Raw genomic sequence first — 6,162 nt, 5'->3', positions numbered from 1 at the left:
TGCAAAATTATCTTTATCCACCTCTCTCATTCCTTTCTTAGAATACATTTCAAGAAGTGGAATTACTTAGGTAAACGATGAATTTATTAATGCTCAAGCTGCTTTGACATGCTTCCATCCTTGACATGTGAGAGAAATACTGCCATTTCTGTTGATGAGTTCAGTAAAGAACAGCCCATTGCCCATTTTCTTGAGGCTTACTGGGCTACCTGATATATAATCCAAAGAAAGGCAGCCCAGGGCAAGTCATTTCTACCATCACTCCCAAAATTTACTGAGGTTGGACCAAGCTTGAGTTGATAAGCATAAGAACTTCCCTCTCCTTGCCACCCCCATCTTCTGCCCCCATGTCTTAGATCCACACTCCCCTTGACATTTTGAAAAGGAAAGAAAGGGTCCAAAAATGAAAATGCATTGCTTTTGAAATAAAAATGAAAAGGCATGAGTTTTGTAAGGGCTGAGAGAAAAGATAAATGAGTGTACCAAGGTGTCAAGAGAAGAAAAGAAGGTACCCATGAGATGGGCAATCCAAAACAGCCTGCCCTTAGTGGAAGCACATGCACAGTCACCTAAACAGAGCCCAAGGCTCTCTCCCCTAACAGGAGTCAGCCCTGGTTCACTGGAGTCCCTCTAGGCTTTGGGTCTTTGCACAGTAACAACTGAGGTCAATCAGTTATTAATGATTCCTCTAATTATTCTCCAAGACATGGGAATTCACATTAAAGTGGGAACCTAGCAAAGCAGGGTGACAGCTCTCTGCCTCTGTGTGTGACAACAGCCAAGCTGCTTTCATTCTCAAGGTCATTCTTCTGATTTGCAAAATAAGAATGTCCTACCCAACAATGTTTAAGACAGGGATATTTGGGTCAGCAATAATGATGACAGAGTCACAAATGTAATGTGTCACAGCATCTCCCAGTGTCTGTAAAAGCCTCCAGAGTTACTGTATCCTTTCATGCAGGCTCACTCTGGACCACAGGGCTAGCAGTGGAGACTCTTAGCTGCCCTGACTCCCTCCTTCTCCGTACATGGGAGGTGAGCATTCTCATGTGAACCTATAAACAAGACCTCTTGCTTTGTCACAGGTTCAAGTTCACTCTGCCTTTCATCAGATTCCCTCTCCTCACTGTTCTGCTTAGTACAACTTTGCATTTGACAGAGTTCCATAATTGAAGGAATCTGTAGAATGTTTACTCTGGCTGATTTAAATAGGGCAGCAAATCCTTTGACATTCCTCCCCTTAAGAGACGGAGATCTCCCCTTGAATCTGGGCAGGTTTCTGACTGCTGACACCAATAGAGTATAGCTAACATGACACTATGGGACTTTTAAGGCCAGGGCACTCTTTCTCAACCTTTTTTATTCATTATTTTCCCCTAGAAAGCCTTTTTAGACATTTTTTCCTACTTGCATTTCCAACTCCATAGTATTTTAATTCCACAAATATAGTTCTTGTACTGTATGTATGTATATCTGTGTTTTTTTTTTACACAAAAAATAATGTTTTTCACACCTTTCCATGAATCAACTTTCAACCCCAGAAAACAATATCACCTCTGTTGAAAATGCTTGGACTAGGCCATAAAAAGGCCAGGTAGCTTCCCATGGATTCTCTTGGAACTCTACTCTTGGAGCTTTTAGGTGCTATGTATTAAGTGTATATACAGTATATATATATATACATATATTATATATATATATATATTTTAATATATATATATATAAAATATATATATATATAATATATATATATATATATATATATATTTGCACTATATATATATATAAACACTACCCAGCAGCTGCCATGCTAGACAGACCATCTGGAAATACAACATATACAGAAAGATGCCCCATAAGCTCAGCTATTCCAACCATCAGTCATGGGAGTCTTCTCAGCCCAGGCTCCAGACATGTGAGTAAAGAATCCTTCAAGAGGACCCCAGCTCCAGCTGTTATCTGACTGTAATCACATTAGCGATACCAAGCCAGATTTGCCCAGACTAGCCAATCCCCAGAACCAGAGAGATAATAACACATAATTTGATCACTATGCTCTGACATGGTTTATTACCAATGTACCAATGTACCAAAAGCTATCCTAAGAATTCCACACTTATTAATTCATTTTATCCTCACAATATCCTATGAAGTAAATATATACATTTCACAGATGGATTCAATTCTGGCAACTTATCCAAGAAGAACTGTAGGACTGCACTTTGCTTGGGAACTACTGCTCCATGGCTTCTTCTAGCTGTAACGTTTTTTGGTTCTTCTACCCATCATAATACCTGTTTATACATTCTTATATTCAACAAGCATTTATTAGTCATCACAAGCTAGGTACCATGCTAAGCATTAAGGATACCAAAATTAGCTAAAACTCATAGCTCCTATACTCATGGAGCTTGCAATCTAACAGAGAGATAAAAATGTTATCAATTCAGTTTGATAAAAATTATGATAAGTGTAAGCCAGAATGCTATGGATATAAGTGGAGACCCAAACCAGAATAGGGGCAGGGGGAGGACAGGGAAGCCTTTCTTGGAAAGAGTGGTCTTGGAAAGAGTTTTAAGAGAGAAGAGACACAGGAAGGGTCTGAGATGGTAGTATAGGAAAATCCTGAGCTCACCTCCTCCAACGGACACACTGAATCTACACCTAAATGTAGAGCAATTCCTCCAGAAGAAAACCTGAGGACTGACTGAATAGCTACTGCCTGTAGAAGGACCACATAGAAATGTGTAGGAAAGACAGAGACATGGTATCCACAGGAACCCCACTCCTGACTCAGTGACCTACGGTAAGGAGGGATATTGCTGAGGAGCTGAACTCAGACTCACCCACACTGGGACACAGTGAGAAAACAACAGTTTAAAGGGCACCTAGACTAGAGGAGAAATAAATCCATTTACTAAACTTAGAGCTTCTGCCAAATGGGCAAGGAGCCTTCTCCAGGATAGGAGGTACCGGTGAGCACCATTGTTTGAGTCCCTCCAGGACTTCCCCTGGCCCACACCCACTCCAGCTCCAGCCTTCTGCCAAAGTGGCCTCAGGCACACTGCCCCTAAGGGACATCCCCTGACACAGGCCCATTTCAGCCCCAGACACACTGTCAAAGCCACCAGTTACAAGCAGTCTATACAGGGTACACTTCCATACAAGGCCACTCCTTCAAGACCAGGAGAGTAGCTTTTTTGCCTAATGTATAGAAACACAAAATGAAGGTCAAAAAAAATGAGAGGGCAGAGAAATATGCACTCTACATAGAAGCACCTAGATATAAAAAGTAAATATTATCAGAAATAAAGGGAGAAATTGATAACACAATAATAGTAGGGGACTTTAATACTCCACTTACATCAATGGATACATTATCCAGACAGAAAATTAATAAGCAAACACTGGCCTTAAACAACACATTATATTAGATGGACTCTCTCTCTCTCTCCCCTATATATATATATATATATATATATATATATATATATATATATATATTTATATTTATATAAATTATATATTTATTTATATATAATTATATAAATATAAAATATATTTATATGTTTATATATATAATTATATAAATATTTAAAATATTTATATTTTTATATATATAATATATATATAAATAAAACATTCCATTTAAAAGCTGCAGAATACATGTTCTTTTCAAATGCACATGGAACATTCTCCAGAATAGATCACATGATAGGCCACAAAACAAGTCACCATAAATATAAGCAGACTGAAATCTCAAGCACCTCTTCCTACCACAATAGTATGAAGAAAAAAAAAAAAGAAAATTATAGGTCAATGTCCCTGATGAATATAGATGCAAAAATTCTCAACAAAATACTTGCAAACCAAATTCAACAATACATTAAAAGGATCATACATCATGATCAAGTGGGATTCATTCAAGGGATGTAAGAATGTTTTGACATCCATAAATAAATCAATGTGATACACCACATTAACAAAACAAAGGATAACCATTATATGAGCATCCCAATAGATGCAGAAAAGGGATTTGACAAGTTTCAACATCCATTTATGATTTAAAAAACTCTCAACAAGCAGGTGTATAGGAAACAGAACTGAACCTAATAAAGGCCATATATGACAAACCCACAACTAATATAATAGTCAATGCTGAAAAGCTGAAAGCTTTTCCTCTAAGATCAGGAACAAGAAGACAAGGATGCCCACTCTCACCACTTTTAGTAAACCTAGTATTGGAAGTCCTAGCCACAGCAATTAGGTATGAAAAAGAAATAAAAGGCATACAAATTGGAAAGGAAGAAGTAAAACTGTCACTATTTGCAGAAGATGTGATACTACATATAGAAAACCCCAAAGGTTTTACCAAAAAAAATGAACTATCAGAAAGAGAAATTAAGAAAACACCCCCAGTCTTCCCCACCGCCGCCCGCGAGCTTGGGGATGGAGTCCTGGAGTGGCTCGGGCTCGGGAGCAGAGGGCCTGTGGCGACAGGACTCCCAGGAGCCATGTTGTCAGAAGTCCTGCTAGTGTCTGCTCCAGGGAAAGTCATCCTTCATGGAGAGCATGCCATGGTCCATGGCAAGGTAGCACTGGCTGTGGCCTTGAACTTGAGAACAGTCCTCCAGTTCCAGCCCCACAGAAATGGGAAAGTGGCCTCAACTTACCCAACATTGGCATCAAGCGGGCCTGGGATGTGGCCACGCTTCTGATGCTGGACACCAGCTTTCTGAAGCAAGGTGACATCACAGCACTCACCCTGGAGCAAGTGGAGAAGCTGAAGGAGGTAGTGGGCTCCCCCGAGGACTGTGCTGACAATGAGCACCCGGCTGTGCTGTCCTTCCTTTACTTGTACCTGTCCATCTGCCAGAGTCAGAGAGCCCTGCCCAGCCGGGATGTCACCGTGTGGTTGGAGCTGCCCACCGGGGCCAGCCTCGGCTCCAGTGCCGCCTATTCCATGTGTTTGGTGGCTGCCCTCCTGACTGCGTGCAAGGAGATCCCAAACCCACTGAAGGATGGCGAGGCCGCCAGCAGGTGGACCGAGGAGAAATTGGAACTAATTAACAAGTGGGCCTTCCGGGGGGGCGGGTGATTCACGGGAACCCCTCCAGAGTGGACAACGCTGTCAGCACCTGGGGAGGAGCACCCCAATATCAGCAAGGGAAGATTTCATCCTTAAAGAGGCCGCCAGATCTAAAGATCCTGCTGAATCAACACCAGAGTCCCTCGCAGCACCAAGGCCCTGGTGGCTGGCGTCAGGAGCAGGCTGCTGAAGTTCCCAGAGATCGTGGCCCCCCTCCTGACCTCCATAGATGCCATTTCCCTGGAGTGCGAGCGGGTGCTAGGGGAGATGGCCCCGGCCCCAGAGCACTACCTCATGCTGGAGAAGCTCATAGACATGAACCAGCACCATCTGAATGCCCTCGGTGTGGGCCATGCCTCACTGGACCGGCTGTGCCAGGTGACCATGGCCCACAGACTGCACAGCAAGCTCACTGGTGCAGGTGGCGGGGGCTGTGGCATCACGCTTCTCAGGCCAGATCTGGAGCAGCCAGAGGTGGAGGCCATGAAGCAGGCGCTGACCAGCTGTGGATTTGACTGCTGGGAAACCAGCATCGGTGCCCTTGGTGTCTCCATCCACATGGCCGCCTCCCTGGACGCCCCTGTCCGGCAAGCCCTGGATGGCCTCTGAGATGAAACCACCCCACCACGAAGCCCCTTCTCAGATTATTCTGGGCACTGGAGTTGGCCACTGTGCCGGCCAGTGGGCACCCAGATCCTGATGCTGACTGGGAGGCCCCCAGCCCCTCTGTGATGCCCCTCCCACTGGCCATGCCCCCCAGTCCCCGGAGTGAGTAGGGTGGCCCAGAAGCCATGTCTGTGTTCTACAACATTCTCTTGAGCCAGTGAGCAGTGGGGCCATGTGGAGTCCTCTGAGACTCAAGGGCCTCTTTCCTGTCATCCCTGAAGTGCCCATAGACCCACAAATTCCCTGGCAGAGCTGCTTGGATCCCAGATGCAGGGGTCTGGTTCCCAGAGCAGCAGGCCTTCTCCCTCCCACCACCTCTGTTCACCTCCCCCAGGAAGCCTTCCCAGGCTGTTCTCTCCAGCTAGACTGTGGGTCCCCCCAGGGAGTGTCCGGGTGGTGGTCTTTGC

The 6,162-nt window shown here is 44.2% G+C and overlaps 1 pseudogene across 1 annotated transcript; it reads left to right on the top strand.

Annotated features, from left to right (window-relative positions):
• Positions 1–4,465: 4,465 nt before the first annotated feature.
• LOC309800898 (mevalonate kinase-like) lies at positions 4,466–5,706 on the top strand (annotated as a pseudogene). Its single transcript has one exon. The product of its transcript is annotated as a mevalonate kinase-like (transcript).
• Positions 5,707–6,162: the final 456 nt, after the last annotated feature.

The sequence above is a fragment of the Mesoplodon mirus genome (assembly GCF_964341445.2).
Source record: "Mesoplodon mirus genome assembly, chromosome: 3".
Classification (NCBI taxonomy): Eukaryota; Metazoa; Chordata; class Mammalia; order Artiodactyla; family Ziphiidae; genus Mesoplodon; species Mesoplodon mirus.
Note: the sequence above shows the minus strand (reverse complement) of the source record. Positions and strands in the feature narration are given on the sequence as shown.